Here is a 19,122-nt window from a genome sequence, read left to right on the forward strand (position 1 = left end):
CGGGGAATCACCAGAAGCCACCGACGGCCTTCAGGAGAGTAATTGCGTCGGTGGAGCAGCTGGTCACGAATGGCAAAATGAACTGCTTGGCGTCGGAGGGTTCGGGATACAGGGATAGTCGATGATCCAGAAAGATAGTCGAAAAGAGAAGCGATCCACGGGTCACGACGTTGTGCGGTGGCAAAGGAGTCCATGTCGAGAGATGAGATGGAGTGTGCGGAAGTTGTTGCGCAGGCCGAGTCTGGAGGTAAAGGTGAACGAGACAGGGCGTCAGCGTCGGAGTGTGTTCACCCACTGCGGTATACGACGCGAATATCGTACTCCTGGATGCGTAATGCCCAACGGGCTAGGCGGCCAGTGGGATCTTTCAAGTTGGCAAGCCAACAAAGCGCGTGGTGATCTGTGACCAAGTCGAATGGGCACCCGTACAGGTATGCTCGGAACTTGCCAAGTGCCCATACTAAGGCCAAGCACTCTTTTTCGGTTACGCTGTAATTGGCCTCAGGCTTCGTCAGCGTGCGACTCGCATAGGCGACTACGTATTCGGGGTAGCCTGGCTTTCGTTGGGCGAGGACGGCGCCGAGACCGACCCCGCTGGCATCTGTGTGTACCTCAGTTGCAGCCGACGGGTCGAAATGGCGAAGAATAGGAGGGGAGGTGAGAAGACGATGCAGCGTAGCGAAGGCGGAGTCACATGCAGGGGACCAGGAGGAGAGGGTGGTGTCACCGCGCAGAAGCTGAGTCAATGGCGCCATGATCGATGCGAAATTCCGAACAAAGCGCCGGAAATATGAGCATAGGCCCACAAAGCTCCGAAGTTCTTTGATGGTCTGAGGCTTCGGAAACTCAGCGACAGCTCGAAGTTTTGCAGGATCGGGTAGAACGCCGTGCTTGGACACAACGTGGCCTAAAATGGTGAGCTCTCGCGCGGCGAAGCGGCACTTCTTGAGGTTGAGTTGGAGGCCAGCGTTCGTTAGACAGGTCAAAACAAGTCTGAGGCGGAGCAGGTGAGTCGGAAAATCAGGCGAGAAAACCACGACATCGTCGAGGTAACACAGACATATGGACCACTTGAGGCCATGCAGCGTGTTGTCCATGAGTCGTTCAAAGGTAGCAGGGGCGTTACAAAGCCCGAACGGCATTACGTTAAATTCATATAAGCCGTCGGGCGTAATGAATGCGGTTTTCTGGCGATCGGCTGCAGCCATCGGTACCTGCCAGTACCCCGAACGCAAGTCAAGGGACGAAAAGAATTCTGCTCCCTGAAGACAGTCGAGGGCGTCGTCGATGCGCGGCAAAGAATAGACGTCTTTGCGCGTTACCTTATTTAGCCGACGGTAGTCGACGCAAAAGCGAATAGACCCGTCCTTCTTGCGAACTAGAACGACAGGCGATGCCCAGGGACTGTGCGAAGGTTGAATAACGTCACGGCGCAGCATATCTTCCACGTGGGTGGTAATGACACGACGCTCTTCGGCCGAGACGCGGTAGGGTCGTTGACGTGACGGCTGATGTGAACCGGTGTCAATGTAGTGCTGCACTTCCGACGTGCGGCCCAAGTGAGGTTGTGAAACGTCGAATGAACTTCTAAAGTGGTGCAGGAGATCAAGAAGGTCGGCGCGTTCGGCAGGTGTGAGGGTATCGGCGATGGCACTCGAGAAAGCATCCTTGGACGTCTCTTCAAGCGCGGAAATCGAAGACGACTGGCCGGAGTCGAAATCAAAAGAGTCTCCGGGGACGTCAACCAAAGACGAAGAGTCGAGGAGTTCCACGATGCCAAGGCATTCACCAACGAGCAATGTAATAGGCGCACAGAGGGGATTGCAAAAGTATATATTGCTACAGCCGCCAGCCATGTGAAGTGTTGCGAAGGGTAGTCGCAGAGATTTACGGCTCATGAAGACGTCGGAAGGTGTGAAGAGGACCGTTGCATCAGTGATGGCATCGCAAGAGACGGGTACGAGAGCGAAGGAGCCAGGTGGAATATCTGTGTCCTCACGCACGGTAAGTTTAGAAGGGCGGTAACAATCTTCGTGCAAGGGTGCGTCACAAGGGGAAAATTCAACTTCGGCGCGTGCGCAGTCGATCACGGCTTTATGACGGGATAAGAAGTCCCATCCGAGGATGACGTCATGCGAGCAGGTGGGAAGAACAATGCACTCGACTATGTAAACAATGCCGTGAATAAGCACACGTACAGTCGCGATCAATTTGAAGGTGATCGCTCGAGCGGCGACCAAAACTAGGAGCAGCGCCACGTTACGTCATCACCGTCGGTCGAGAGGGAAACATCAGATAGCTCCCCTCTCTCTCTTTTGGTGCTCCCTGAAAAGCTGTCACTCCCGTCAACATTCACGGCATAACCTGCGAATTCATTTCTATTGCGTTATGAGCTTTTGAACAGAGGCGTCATTGTTAGCCGAGATATGCATGAGGAAGCGACGCACACAGATCATTGCCATGAAAGGGAAACAAACACAAAAATGTGGCGAGTTGGTCTTGGGGGTGATGGTTGCAGCCTGGAAGAGCAAAACAGGGGAAGAAGGCAGCGCAATTTTTATCTTCGCAGTTCCGAAATCGGCCGCTATGCTGCTTGGAAGGCCGCCGGTCGATGCTCGCGCGATCACCTTTAAATTGATCGCGACTGTACAGTACAGGCTGCGTGCGGAGTGACGTGCTGAGCGCTTGCCGTACGAAGCGACAGTCCAGAAAGCGGCGTGGTCACCTTGCGCAGCGAACGGCACAGTTTGGCGGCTATCACAGAAACGGCTGCGCCGGTATCCACAAGAGCGAATGCAGGAACACCTTCTACACTAATTTCGACCACGTTAGCAGGACAGGCGCGAGGACTTAGGCAGTTCGAATGGGGCACAGTTCTTGCCTCTTGAACTGCGACGTTCAGTTTTCCTGGTCAGGTGGTGCGGGTCGCCGACGCATTGGGAAGAGCGAGCGTCGGCGAGGGGATGGCGAGCGACGCGAAGGAAATTCTGGAAGGTCAGCACGAGCATACGGTTGGTGGGAAGGAGTGGCGTATTGGCGAAAGGGCTGGCTGCCGTACTGGAAGGGCCGAGAGGCGTCGCCGAACGCTTGAGGCCGACGTCGGCAATATCGGGCGACGTGTCCAGGAGTGCAGCAAGAATAGCAGATGGGACGATTATCAGGCGTCCTCCAAGGATTAGCTCTCGGTGCGGTCCAAGATGAAGCATGGGCTTCCGGTGGCGCCGGTTGGGAATGGGTCGCGAAAGACGCAGGCGGAGGCCTGCGTACTGCCTGCGCGTACGTAAGAGGCGCAGCCACAGGCAGGACTGGCTGCGCATAGGTGGGAGGAGTCGCGACAGGCTGCACTGCCAGAGCAGAGTTGAGATTCGTGGCTGCAGGCGGCTGATGGTGTGCGGAAGGGACAACTTGAGCGACCTCTTCGGAGATGAGAGTGCGGAGAGTGTTTGGAAGACGGGAGGTGGGCTCCTGAGTGAAGGGGACTAAAGAAAGTTGGCGGGCAACTTCCTCACGCACGAAGTCCTTGACCCGTTGAAGTAATGAGCATGAGTCGTACATGCTGTCAAGGCTTGCCACCAAGTCGTCGCTGCCCAGAGCACGCCGAGTCGAAGCGCGTTGCTTCCGTAACTCATCATAACTTTGGCATAGGCTGACGACTTCGGACACAGTGCGCGGATTCCTGGCTAGAAGCATCTGGAAAGCGCCGTCATCGATGCCCTTCAGTATATGGTGAATTCGCTCAGCTTCGGGCATTGCCGCGTTGACTCGTTTACACAGGTCCACGACGTCTTCAATGTAGCTCGTGAATGTTTCTGCCGTCTGCTGTGCTCGGGCGCGCAAGCGTTGTTCAGCGCGCAGTTTGCGAACAGCGGGTCGGCCGAACACTTCTGTAAAGGTTGTCTTGAAGATTGACCATGTGGGTAAGTCACTTTCGTGGTTGTGAAACCAGAGTTGGGCAACACCAGCCAGATAAAAGATGACGTGGGTTAACTTCGCTGGATCATCCCACTTGTTGTGCGCGCTCGCCCGTTCATATGACGCCAACCAGTCTTCTACGTCGTCGTCGTCTGCACCGCTGAAGATCTTGGGGTCGCGTTGTCGTGCAACGCCGGTGCAAGTGACGGACTGTGGCGTCGGCGCCGTTTGGGATGAGCTGTCGGTCATGGCGGGCGATAGCGTTCTTGATCGCAGCTCCAGGGTTACAAGCGACGGGGTTTGAGTCCCAGCACCTCCACCAATTGAGAAGAGGTTTATTGGCGGCTCCTAAGGCAAAAGCGCGGCGACCGGGAACGGCGAGACAGCCCGAAGCACTGTCCAAAAAAGGCGACAGTAATCAACAGCGCGAGCGGGGCCGAGCCGCGCGTTGGCGATGTGTCTGTGCCGCGAGGCGCGTCTTCTTCTTCACAGTACGGATAAGCTCTTGTCAAGTAACAATCTACACACGCAGGCACCTGGCCAGCGACACTTTCGGCATTTTTAACGTGCCGTTATCGGCGAGATCACGCTCGGTGAGCGCCGCGGCCCCAGTGCAACATATATACACTCGGGGCATGTTGTTTTTACACTTGAGAAGCGTCGGGTCTCTAGCACTCTATTGCTGATTGTCACGATTCACAGAATACTCATCGGCCGCCGCCTGTCACGGGCAGCTTACTGCGGGCATACGCTACCGGTTGCGTGAGCGCTTTGTACAATACGGAAAACATACCCTGAACTTCGCCGTAAGCCACGAGAAAACGCTGGCTGAAAGTATCACTGACTACGTGCTAGCGCATTGTTGATGTGGATTTGAGGTCGCTACGCTATCCTCATTTCCATGTTTACCGGGTTTGGGTTTATTTACGACTGCTTTATTATTTGTACTGATACGTATTTACTTTGTGGTAGTAGCTGTGTAACGCGCGGCCTTTTGTCGTGGTGACCTATAAAATATTTTCATCACGAGCGCTAGCCCATCCTTATTGGTCCGTTGTAGTTACGGATAGCCAAGAGCTGCCGTGTGGTTTCATTTTGTGAAAAATAAAAGGTTACGTAATTTGGTACAGAAATGTGGGAACTGACTTCCCGACCCCGGATCCTTGTTTTCGCTTCGCATCTCGACAGCAATGACGTTCTTGCTGCGACTTTTAGCATGCTAGCTCTTTTGTACATCTCACCTATTTTTCTGTTTGCAGCTTGTTGCTGAAGCCATAGCTGGATCATGTGCATCAGCCAGTGTAATTATTGAATCCTTATCAGGTGATAGTAGCGCCAGTCAGACACAGAGGACGCTAGAAGTTGAGCTCAGTAATACATCACAATATGCTTTGGCTAACTGCAGTAGCAGTGTACAGACTGAGCCGAACCAAATGTACACACGTGGAGTGCCAACAAAGCCATGTGTGAGAACTATCGGTAAGTATTAAATTCTATGTGCACATTTATTTGAAGTGTTCCTCTCATGTAGCAGTAGTTAATTTTTAAAACGCTTTGCTGGCAACATTCCTATAAATTGTTTTTGTGCATGTTTGTTCTTTTGTGTTTACCAAGTACACAAATATGTGCTTCAGTTTCGACCGCTGTAATGCAAACAGAATCTGTTCCTCGAACTTCTTCACCAGTTCATGGATGTGCACCACCTATGCTTGATGACCTTATTGATATTTCACAGATTAAAAATGAGGAAATGGATTTAATCACATATGATGAACGGTATGTGTTTTCAGTAGTTATTTTACTGTCTTAGTAGACAGAGAAGTTTGTCGTAGAATGCGCATAGTCTTAGCGTATATGCCAGTGCATCTTTCTTTTCTTAAAAACAGAGTATCCTATACTCGCGGACAAAATTCTGTGGCTATGAAGGAAAAGCTACGCAGGTAAAGAGCGCACAAGTGAGAGCGCTTCTGAAAAGAGTCCCGCGCTTCCATCCACGTTAGTTTAAATTGGGAAAGTGAAAACGTACACAACACATTAGCAACAGTTAAATAAGACAAAACACACCGCTGAATGTAAAAGTTAGCTTAATTATACGGCTTTTCCTTTCCGCGTCTGGGCAAGCAGGAAACCGTCACACATGGAAGCTGCGTCGACTGGGCGGCTGCTCCGAGCAACAAAAAAGCACTGTGAACGCTGGCGGACTACTTGGCGCGGTAAAACATGTGCGGAACCTCCACCCCCGTAGCATTCCCTTCATAACGACAGGAAGTTTTCCGCGAGTATAGTTGAGGAAGTCAGTGACGAAAGTGGTATCCAATAGCACATTTATTATCTGCAGAAATGTGATACTTACTTTATAACCAAGTATCATGTTTTGTTATCAATGAGCGTTGCTTGTGCTTCTGGTGTGGAAACTAGTCGTCTCCTATGATAACCTATGATAACCTATGATGACTTCGTATGACCTACATGAAACATTCTGCCCTTCTGACCTAAGCTTTGAAACGTTGAGTATATTTTTCATGTCTTTCTGTTTCTGTGATTACTTGCTTTGGATATGAGACTTAACTTTTTCTCCTTTTTTCTATAAAAGCCACAGCACAGATGTAGTGCATGTAGGAACCAGTGACTATAAATGTGAAACAAAATACATCTATGAATCATGCTTGAAGCAGCTGTTTCAAAGATGCTCGCACTGCTTTACCAGACAAACTGAAGTGTCACTGTCCTGCACTGACTCTATGCTTAGAGCAACTGTTGTCTGTGCTGGAAAGCACACTGCTACATGGGCAGGCCAACCATTGTTTAATGAAAAGGCTGAAGGAAATATTTTGATTGCTGGGGGCATACTTTTCACTGGAAGTAGCCCTTCAAAAAGTTTCAGGCTCTTCGGCTCTTCAAAACAATGAATATTGCTTGCATAAGTGCATCGCAGTACTTCGTATACCAGACGTGCTACCTAGCTCCAGCAGTAAAAGACGTGAGTAATACGTATCTTTATGTGCTTTTTTATGCTTGCAAGTGTTAAGAAATGCTTCACTTCATTCAATATGAATTCTATAATTCACACATCTTGATTGGCAGACAGTCTGCACTGTTTATTTTTCACACTCGGTATGCTCCCTTCACCTTTGCATGCATGGCATTTACATTGAATTTACACTGCATTCTGCATATTGTGCCATCATAGTGGTTTTCTTTCATTTAGAATTAAGATTACTATAACCTAATTCCCCGATATTCTATTGTTGAACAGTTCACATAGCTCTTTGCATGCTCAATATGCTTCACCTTTGATAGCTTAACATTTTACTGCAGACTGCATCTTTTACTGTTCTAGCCAGCATGACATTTTCTAAAATTTAATAAGTGTGGGAAAAGGAGCAGGAAACGTTGATTCAACAACTTCAAGGATGCCAACTGCACCTGGCAGGACATGGGCGTGCTGACTCACCTGGCAATTCTGCTCTTTATGGCACTTATTCTCTCCTAGAAATATCCGCAAGCACGATCATTCATGTGGAGCTCATCGAGGTTTGGAATCTTGTTTTATGTTTTCAATTTAGGGTTTGGTTCATAATTGCAAATTTTGCTACAGCTCATGCCACCAGTGCCATCAACAGTGGACCCCTGTATTGAGCCAGTGTTATTTTGTGTAGCCTGCTGGAATCCCTCATTGTACTCTGACGTTGTGATAATACAAAATGCCGACCCCAAAATAAACCTTCACACAGATCTAATTGCTGTGGTGCTATAATCCCCCTGCTAACGATATTTTTCAGACCCGCACTAGTTAGACAAGTCTACTTTTTTTTAAAGTTTAGCTTTCAGTTTCTTTAAATTGCTTCAGGAGCTTGACAATTTATCATAAAAGCAAGCAGCACATTGTACAAGCTTACTCAGCAGTGATTCATCAGGTACTCATGTATAGCGATGGACAGCACGAAATGTATTATAGTGCGCACTACCAGTCAATTCATACGCCTCGTACATAATTGACTAGCGAATGCAAGACATAAATTTCAGTGACATAAATCATAGTCGTAGGGCACTACCAATTAGGTAACTAACCCACAAAGCTATTTTGCATCTGCTGAAGATAGGGCTGTCAAACGGCCAGAATTTAGCGGGGCATGTCCGACTTTTGAGTAGATGTCCAGTGTCCCGGCTTCATGCAATTAGGATGATCAAGTGCCCCGACTTCATTTTTTCTACTGGACAACAATAAATCAACCGGATTTCACTTTTATAATGCCTGACAGATAATTTGCTCGTTTGTCATTTTTGTTTCCTGTTCATCATCATCATCAGCCTGGTTACGCCCACTGCAGGGCAAAGGCCTCTCCCATACTTCTCCAACAACCCCGGTCATGTACTAATTGTGGACATGCCATGCCTGCAAACTTCTTAATCTCATCCGCCCAACTAACTTTCTGCCGCCCCCTGCCACGCTTCCCTTCCCTTGGGATCCAGTCCGTAACCCTTAATGACCATCGGTTATATTCCCTCCTCATTACATGTCCTGCCCATGCCCATTTCTTTTTCTTGATTTCAACTAAGATGTCATTAACTCGCGTTTGTTCCGTCACCCAATCTGCTCTTTTCTTATCCCTTAACGTTACACCTATCATTCTTCTTTCCATAGCTCGTTGCGTCGTCCTCAATTTGAGTAGAACCCTTTTCGTAAGCCTCCAGGTTTCTGCCCCGTAGGTGAGTACTGGTAAGACACAGCTATTATATACTTTTCTCTTGAGGGATAATGACATCCTGGTGTTCATGATCTAAGAATGCCTGCCAAACGCACCCCAGCCCATTCTTATTCTTCTGATTATTTCCGTCTCATGATCCGGATCCACCGTGACTACCTGCCCTAAGTAGATGTATTCCCTTACGACTTCCAGTGCCTCGCTGCCTATTGTAAATTGCTGTTCTCTTCCGAGACTGTTAAGCATTACTTCAGTTTTCTGCAGATTAATTTTTAGAACCACTCTTCTGCTTTGCCTCTCCAGGTCAGTGAGCATTGTGAGTGAGTATTGTCGTAAACATAAAGGCAGTTTTGTTTTGTCGTGGTTCTAGTGGGTAAGTCCTAACCGCTCACAGTACCTATATCTGTATTGGTAACTATGTTAGCCAAGTAACTATACACCACCTTTCTTGTTGTAAATCTTGGCATGGTAAGACTAAAAAAATAACATCGGTGCACGTATACAGACTGGCGGCTCGTGGCACTAATGTCTGTCGTCGATAGGGACCTCGTTTGTCACCCAACACCCACCCCCTCGTCCAGATTTCGTCCACTTGAGAGTTCACAACCCTAGCTTAAGAGAGAGTACTGTGCATGCTGATAATGTTTGGCTTTGTAAGACCTGCTTTTTCACTTCAACCTAGCTGAATAGAGAGCACTGTGCATGCTGATGAGCTTGGATTTGTAATACTTGCTCTTTCCCTTCAGTCGATAGATGTAAAGTCTAGTGGCCATATCGAGCCTCAAGGGCTGCGTTGATTATTGAAAAAAACTCCACGAGCAGCACTTATGAATTAGCAGTTTGACCACAAGACAGGCACATCCAAGCAAAGACAGTAGTTAGAGTTCCCCAGCCTTGTTCATCTGTTTGACCTCTGGCATGTCAATAAAGGCAAGTGATGACTTATAACAACTTATTTTAGCCTTTTGTTCATATATATTTGAGTATTTCCTGGTAAAAGTGACCTAAGGAATTGAAAATCAAGAAGGGGACCGACAAATAGAGTAGCACACTTTGGCATAAAGGTTAGGAACAGCGACAAGGCGCCTCAGAAATACTGGACTACGTTTCAATAGGCGAGCCTACATACGTCAATGACGGCCTTGTCAGACTCGGCAGGTCACTTTTACCAACTAAGCGAGGCTATCAGCGAGCTAAGGAATAGGTCAGGCAAGCGCCGGAGCCTGAAATGTCTCGAGAGGCAGAATGCAGGAGAAAGTTATTGAACGTAAGCCCTGCCACAAGGATTGCTGAGCAGGTAATGCGTAAGGCACAAAGCAATGCTACGCATTACTGTGACAGGGCGGCTCGTGCGCGACGCTTTGAAGTTGGGGAAAAGGTAATGATCCTGAAACCCTCATTGAAAACCAACTAGAGGTTCAATGGGATGACCGGCTGACGTAATTCAGAAATTATCTGAAACAAACTACGTAATCACGGTACCGGGAAAACGAGACACCACCCAAGTGTACCACAGCAATCTACTTAAACCCCACCAGCAGACGGAAGCCATTGTGAACATGTCCCTTTACCAACCTGAGGAGATGCCTGTCGACGTTCCGGAGTTAACAGCAGTGACGGACGCAAAAGACATTCACGAGACTATTGACATGTTAGTAGAACAGGCGTAGTTCAAAATCAAAGGGCCGAACTGAGGGAACTCGTGTTTGAATTTAAAGGCGTATTTTCAGACACACCGGGCAGGACCACTGCGATCGTTCACGATATTGAGTTAACCTCATCGCAGCTAGTTCGTTCGAAAGCTTATCGTGTTTCACCACGTCAGCGTCAGGGCATGGCCCCTGAAATAAACAAAATGCTAGAATTAGGTGTAATCGAGCCAGGAGAGAATGATTATACCTCGCCTCTTATCTTGGTTGAGGTCCCAGGAAAGGAGCCGCGACCATGTATCGACTACCGCAGCCTCAATTTAATCACGAAGGACCAACTTATTCAATACCGCATATCGAGGGAAGGCTTGAGAATGTGAGCAGTGCTAATTTGATATCTACGCTCGATTTAGTCAGAGGGTACTGGCAGGTTCCGTTGACCGAGAGGGCAAGCAGGCTTGCGGCGTTTATTTTCCCGATGGGAACCTTTCGTCCGAAAGTCCTCAGCTTTGGATTGAAGAATGCGTCATATTGCTTCTCTAGCCTTATGGACCAGGTGCTACGAAGAATGGAGGACTTTGCACTTCCATATCTCGATGACATAGCAATCTTTTCTTCATAATGGGCGGACCATATGCAACACCTGCGAACTGTGCTGTGTCGTCTACGAGAGGCCAACTTAACTGTTAAGGCTCCCAAATGCCCATCAGGGCGCGCCCAGGTAGCTTATCTAGGTCATGTAATAGGGCAAGGTCATCGTCGGCCTGCCGAGGTTAAACTGACCGCCATAGGCAACTTCCCACAACTACGCACCAAGCGGGACATCAGGTCATTCCTTGGCTTGGCGGGTTATTATCAAAGACATGTCCCTCGTTCTTCCGAGATTGCGAGTTCTTTAACGGATGCTCTCAGAAAAACAGAACTACAAACGGTAAAGTAGGATGACGCAAAAGAAAAGGCTTTCAGTATACTGAAGAAAGCACTAACGAGTCAGCCAGTGTTGAACGCGCCCGACTACTCTAAGCCATTCATTCTTCAGTGTGATGCCAGCGACAGGGGTATGGGGGTGGTGCTCTGTCAAAAGAAAGATGGCGAGAACGAACGCCCTCTACTGTACGCCAGTAGAAAGATTTCAGTTCGTGAGGAAGCATACAGTGCATCAGAAAAAGAATGCGCCTGCGTAGTATGGGCGGTGCAGAAGCTAGCTCGCTATATTTCTGGTTCAAGTTTCACCATAGAGACTGACCACTGTCCTCTCACCTGTCTGCAGTCTATGCCTACGAAAAACGGCCATCTTTTGCGCTGGAGCTTGGCTCTTCAACATTACACCTTCGATATTCGCTACAAGAAGGGTAAGCTTAACGGCAATGCCGACGGTTTGAGTCGTTGCCCCTAGAGTATCGAAAGCCTCATGCTCACCCGGGTTTCCGTGGCATTTTTACGTTAGTTCATACGTTTTTTTTCCTAAGTGTAGTCGATTGTTAGCTGATTTTAATAACCTCGTCTTAACCCTTTCAAGAAATGGCTGTTTCTAGTGTTCAGGGGGGGGGGGGGGAGGAGGCCGCGCGTAAGGAATGGGAAAGGTGTAGCGGGTTTTCTTTTTTTTAAGAGCCTGGTGTATCTCGGAGGAGGGTGGCCTTGTGCTCGCTGCTTTGTGGTTGTGGGTCCGGAACTGTTCTGGGGTGATTGCTTGCCCCCGCAGGAGACGAAAAGTCGCGAGACCTGCTTGTAAGACCAATTTCACCGGACCGGACCAGGGAGAAACGTCACAAGAGCGCCACGAGGAATGATGAGAACTCCCAGGAATCTACCAGCTATGAACTAAGTGTTCGTCACCTCTGAGGGGAATTCTGCTACTGAAACGCCGCTCCGTCGCACAGCGGCTGCTGGCCCCTACGCGTTGGGATCTTCCTCCCCCACCGGAGATGCTGTTACGGTTGGCGTCTAACACCTCGTGCAGAAAGGACTTTCACCCACCATGCCTCGTCGAAATGAAGCTTGACTTCTGTTACGGTTGGCACCTAGCACCTCGTGCAGAAAGGACTTTCACCCACCATGCCTCGTCAAATTGAAGCCTGACTTCTCCTGTTACGGTTGGCGTCTAACACCTCGTGCAGAAAGGATTTCACCCACCGTGCCTCGTCGAAATGAAGCGTGACTTCTTAATTCGCCATCGTCCTCTTGAGTGTCTGCCGGAAGCCCCGCAGTGTTTCTAGGCTTCTTTTGTGTGTGTGTGTGTGTGTGTGTGTGTGTGTGAGAGAGAGAGAGAGACTTTAAAGGGACCCTTTCCTCGAACTGTCAAGCTCTACAGGGGAACTTCCGCGAAGCAGCAACGCCCAAAAGAGAAGGACAAGCGTCTGCAATTCCGGGACCTGAGGCTTGGTATAGCCGGAGGCGGGACGCCCTCTTTCTTCCAGCAGGCTCGGTATAACCAGAGGCTTGGTATAACCGGAGGAGGAGGGGCCCTCTTCTCGCGAATCAGACGACAGAAGCAAGATCCCTCCCACGATTGTAGAGAGCCAATTTAAGGCGCTCCGAAATGCACTTTTCTAGATCACTACATTCTCTTCTTATCATCTTTAACCAATCTTTGAATAAACCGTGCAAGTTTCGCACTAGAAATCGTCTCGTCCTTGCCTGGTCGCCATGGTCTACGGGATGCCTGCAGCATGCCGACAACGCCACGCTAGCCAATAGTAACGTCGGTCGAGCTTCGATAGGCAGGCGTCGCTACAGCTCGGCAGCAGTACGATACGCTACCCTGGAGTTCGCAACAGTGTATAAGCCTCTCGATGCTGCCCTGGGCATCCCAGCCTCGTCTGCTGTGCCGGCGAAACGGCCGGTTCTGCTTCCATTCTCCTTGGACAGCGGTCCCGCGCACTGCCAGGAATGACGTCATGGATATTTACCCACTTCCTACAAAACATGCACATGTGCCGCACTGCTTAGTCACTCTTCCCTTGCGCCTCGCCTTGTGTGCATGTACGCCCGCATGCGTGTGAAATAAGTATGGAAAGCGAATCCAGATCGTCGTCGGTCCTAGTAATGCGTAAGTTGGCGGAAGAAAATGTGCTTTCGCACGATATTCGATGGTTGGCGCAGCCAAACCGGCTCATTATTTTTCTCTGGTCGCTCTCTCACTCTCCCACTCTTTTCCCCTCAACTTTTAAACCATGTCTAGGCACGTCAGACGACGGCGCCTACTTTCTTTACCGTCTCTTCCTTTAAAGCCTGCTTCCGGGCACAACAAAAACACGTGACGTCATCCTGTTTACCTGGTAAAAGTGACCTGCCGAGTCTGACAAGGCCGCCATTGACGTATGTAGGCCCACCTATTGAAACGTAGTACAGTATTTCCGAGGCACTTTATCGATGTTTATAACCTTTATGCCAAAGTGTGCTACTCTATTTGTCGGTCCTCTTCATGATTTTCAATTAACAGATATCGGAGAAACTGAGAGAGTAATAAAGAAATTGAGTAAGGAATCGCACAACTAACGGAACGAAAAATGTTAAGCCTACCGTTTAGAGACAGGGACACAGTGGTGTCCAATAGGGAGAAAACAGGGCTAGCCAATACCCTAGTTGATAATAAGGGGAATGAATGGAGCTGGGCTAGCATTTAACGCCTACGCAGGTTCCAGATGGTACATTACAGTTACAAAATGGGTGACAAGAGAAGGGAAGGGCTGTCAAGAACGGCAGAGAATTACGCTTGGTGCGATAAAATTGTGAAGCTTGCAGGCAGAAAATGTTATGAGCTGCCGCCACAAGATAGGGGTAACTGAAGATCACTTGGTGGGCAATTTTATAGGTTGATGATGATTATTATGATTAAGGTTGCTTTTTTTTTGCTAAGTAACATTTCATGCTTTATTGGCACCATTGTACTTATACGTGGCCAGAGCTAAGAAAAACAAGTTTGAGTGTCATTTTGTGCAGAACTGTGTTCCGGCTTTGTGCGGTTAATTCATAGGCTAGTCACGTTCTAATGCGCCATTCGTGGAATGTTCTCACTTTTAAATTCAACAGTTCCCAATATCTCTGACAAACTGTTAGTGTTCAGGAATAACGGAAATATTTTCTCTTAGGGTACACTTACGTAGGATACAAGATGGCAGCTCTGGCTAGTGCGTTTGAGACAATGCAGAGCGAAACACAGGGACGATAGCAACGCATAAGACACACACGGCACGTCTTCCTTTTATCCATCGCTTTCAGGTGTGTTACCATTCAGAAAGATCGGAGTCATTTTCATTCTTTCCGCTGTACAAGCACGACACAGGGTATTCGGTACAGCCACGATATACCATACAGAAGCATGGAAGTCTTCTTTCCCACATTGTGTGAGGTTACAAAGAGAAAATAGATAGTGCAGAAAAAGTCATTGCTAATTCAATTAGAAGAAAATGAAATATTACTTAAAGTAAACATAAATCGCGCATTCGCCAATCCAACCAGGAAAATGAAGCGTATACTGGAGCCATATGTTGAGCACCAATGCCCATTCTAGGTGCACCGGAAACGCATGCGGTAACCATTGACCAGTGCATATGTTTGGGATACATGGGCAGGTGCTACAGGCTGCGCAACTAGCTGTGTTGCGATGGGTACTGTTATTTGAAATGGCTGAGGAATTCTTCATTATAGCCGGCGCGGTAGCTTAGCGGCTGTGGAGTTGCGTCATAGACTTTGCTGAAACGAGGTCGCAGGATCAAATCCTGGCCGCGGCGGCAGCATTTCTATAGGGGAGAAATGCAAAATCGCCCATGCCCCGCACATCGGGTTCACGTTGGAGATCCCCTGGCAGTCAACATCAATCTGGAGTCCTCCACTGCGGCATGCCTCATAATAAAATCGTGGTTTTGGGACGTAAAACCGCACAATTAGATTCAAGCGTTTCATTATAAATGGCAAAAAGTCTCCTCTGCAAATAATAAACGAAATGTTCCTAGAACAGAACTTTTTTTGAGGCGACAACAAGAAGACTCATTGCGCCAGTTTTACTTGCAAGGTCATCTGCAAGTAACTTTTGTGCAACGTCACAATGAGTGAAATACTGACAGCTTCCCGTGATAGCGTTCATCGTCTTGTACTATCGGCCAAAAAAGTAAACGGACCACGGCACCGCTGGCCGGAGCGGCTGCGGGGCCGCACCGGGGCGCTGCTATCTCGCTCCGCGTAGCTCCGCGCGCTGACGGCGAGAGTGCCCCGAGTGACGCCAGACTTCGCCCTCTCTCTCTTACGGATCCTTGTCACGCTTGATAAATTTCTAGTGCGCCGTTCGGTTGCTCTGCTGCTGACGGTCGCGACGAAGGGGACTGTGCATCGCCGGTAGTTTAGCACATGGCGCTGTCGAACAGTAGTGGACGGCCGCGGGGCGTCAAACCGCGCCACTGAGAAGGAACGAAGACTCGTTCTTAATGTTGTTTTGCTTATATTCACCATACCTCTCATATGAGTGCATTTCGCTGGCGTCCACCGCTGTTCGATTTTAGACAACACAACGAAAGCAGCCGCAACGGCGGCTACGGTGACGCGCGCTTGCAGGTGCCAAGCTTTACTGCCGGCGCGGGTCCTCTGTCGATATTACTTTTCCGGCATTGTCTCCAGCAGTGGGTTTATTAACTATAGCAGTGCGCCTATTCACACTGCTTTAATTCGCTACTTCAATACACAGTCCGTTATGAAACTTTCCTTATAGAAGTACCGTCAGAAAAAGATGATTGGAAAGACTAATCGGAAAGACAAGTCGCTCGTGAAAGTTTATTCACGGAAGAAAATAAAAATTGGGGTTCCATGCGTTGAAGAGGTCCTCAATGGGATGAAAATTCGCCGTAGACTGCGATGACTTGGCCTACTCACCTTGGCATCGAGTCATAGAGCGCGGCCACTAGCTCCGGACGTCCGCGTAGTGCTTCCCACTCTTCCTTCACGGCATGCCAAAGCTGATCCGCTGTGCCACCACACAGGCACCGTGAGGCAAGAGTCTTCTTCAACATTGCCCAAATGTTCTCGATGGGGTTAAGATCAGCCCCGTTAGGCGGCCACGGAAGCTGACGCACGGCGTAGCTCTCCAGAAGTGCACTCACAGCGCGGGCTTTGTGCACAGGGCTGCGGTCGTGCTGGAACACGTAGCACCCATCCCGGAATGGCCCGTCCAGAACGTATGGAATCAAGTGCTTGACGAGGAGTTCGCAGTACTTCGACCCAGTGAACGAGCCCTCAATCCGCACGAGTGGGCCAAGGCCGTCCTTACTGATGGCGCCCCAAACACTAACCGAGCAGCAGCCGCTGCTGAGCACGCTGTGGATGTGGCCGGGGTCATATCTGGGCATATGAGAGAGCAGTCATTAACATACGTCGGGTACAAAACTTAACGCGCAGCCACCTCACTCTGCTGTAGAAAAGAAAATAATGAACGCTTAAATCATACCCTGTCTAACATTCAGCTCGCTAATATGCAATGACGCAAAAGAAACACTTCGTAGTCAATACTGCGCCTACGTGTAGTCATGCAGTAAGACGAGAAATGAGGCTGTACAGCGTTCTTAAGGCTAGTATGCGTTGCAAACAATCCCTATTTTTTAGCACTGACTAGCTATGCAAACTTTACCCGCAACTTCCCTCAGCTGCAAGGATGACAGGTCGTACCTGCTGTTCAACGGACGCCACAGACGCTGCTGTTGGTCCCAGCGTGTGCTGAACGTTGACTCATCCGTGAAGATGACCTCCCGCCACTCCTCTGCAGTCCATTGCTCGAACGCTCGGGCAAAATTCAGTCGCTCTTCCCTCTGCTTCGTCATCAGGTGCGGCTTCTGAGCGGCAACGCAGTTCATGAGACCTGCCTCTCGCAGTCTGCTCCTGATAGTCTCGCTGCAGCAACTGAGGTCCAGTGCGTCGCGAATTTCCCTGGCGTTCAGAAAGGAGTCAACAACAGCGGCAGCAACTATCTGTTGGTCCTCTTCCAACGTTGTAAGCCTTGGCCGCCCACTGCGCTGAGCATCAGCAATTCTGCCGTATTCATCCCTATAGGCTTGAATAATGCGGTTCACCGATGTTCTGCTCCTCCTAGTGCGGCGGCAGATTTCACGCTGAGGGACACGTTCTATGCTAAGCCGCACGATGCGCCTTCTCTCCTCGATCGGCACCCGGGATGGCATTTTTGCGACGAAACGAATGCGACCGTTCTCGTTTTTAAACATTTCCTAGTCTTCCAGTGTCCAATGGCTGGACACAACCATATCTGGATAGCAGCGCGCACTACAAAGCGCGTCGCCGACACCGTTCCAGAGAATAAAAAAAATTACCGACGATTACGCTACTTCCTAATGCGAAATTTGAGCGCAGCAAATAAGCTGTTTCACCTTTTCGATAGATTGAGGCAAAGAAATCGAGCAACACATGTATGCGCTATCACAGAATTTTTTTTTTTATTTTTCACACGTATTCCTTTAACAAAGACTCCACTAACAGTTCTTGACAGTCATGAAGGAAGCTTTGTGGTCGGAGAAATAGACTGATATATGTTCGACTTGGTACACCAATGCTTGATTCTCAAAGACGAGATCTATACAAGTGCCTGGCGAGGTTGTCACAGCCGTGGGACGCGTTACGAGCGAGAGGAACGGGATGTTCTCCCGCATAAGTGTTAGGAAATTGCTGTTTGTCTTTATGTCAAGCCGCCACCGATCTGGCTCTCTGATTGCCACCGCACAGGGCGAACGGCAGCGGCAATTTCGGCTCGGGCGGTGCACATATACAGATCCGCCGCCACCGATCTGGCTCTCTGATTGCCACCGCACAGGGGTTGCATTGGAGGAGGAGCGAAGAAAGGAATTAAGTTCGAGCCGGCGCTTTGACAACCGGAGACTCGCAGGAAGAGGGGGGAGGGGGGCGGCGTGTACACCCAGCGGCAAACGATGGGGGCAGAAGCGCGCGCAGCAAGCGGACAACACGATAAAGGGAGGAGGGAAGAGATAGCAGCGACTGACTGATGCCGCTGACGCCGATAGTGAGTCAACCCCAGCTGCGGAGTTGGTTTCAGGGACAACGCCGCCGATGCCGACACAAACAATATGATACCCTCGCTTCCGCAGCGCTAAGAACCAGGTCTAGCCGTGGGAAGGTGGTCACGTATTCGTCGACGTGCCGGGGCCTACGTGAAATAACCGGCGCGTCGGCAACTGAAGAGCACCCTATCGGCCACACAAGAACAGGGGGGGGGGGGGGACCCTTTCCTCCTCTTTCTGCATGGCGGCGACGGTGTTCTATGCAGTCACGTTATCTTGACTCTCTAGCGGCGTCAGCGGCATCCAGCGGTATCAGTCGGTCGCTGCTAGCGCTGGGGGGATGAAAGGGGGGCGGAGCTGGTTACGAGGCCGACGACAACGCCGACGACGACGCGAAACCCAGGAACGGACGCCAAAGAGCTGCGCTCTAAAAGGAAATATTGAACGCCGGTGTCCTATTGGCGCTTTTGCTGTGGCACCGCGGATCATACCGCGAAAGAAGGGTGGGAAGCACTACGCGGACGTCCGGAGCTAGTGGCCGCGCTCTATGACTCGATGCCAAGGCGAGTAGGCCAAGTAATCGCGGACGACGGCGAATTTTCATCCCATTGAGGACCTCTTCAACGCATGGAACCCCAATTTTTATTTTCTTCCGTGAATAAACTTTCACGAGCGACTTGTCTTTCCGATTAGTCTTTCCAATCATCTTTTTCTGACGGTACTTTTATAAGGAGAGTTTCATAACGGACTGTGTATTGAAGTAGCGAATTAAAGCAGTGTGAATAGGCGCACTGCTATAGTTAATAAACCCACTGCTGGAGACAATGCCGGAAAAGTAATATC

Source organism: Dermacentor variabilis, chromosome 4 (assembly GCF_050947875.1).
Source record: "Dermacentor variabilis isolate Ectoservices chromosome 4, ASM5094787v1, whole genome shotgun sequence".
NCBI classification, from domain to species: Eukaryota; Metazoa; Arthropoda; class Arachnida; order Ixodida; family Ixodidae; genus Dermacentor; species Dermacentor variabilis.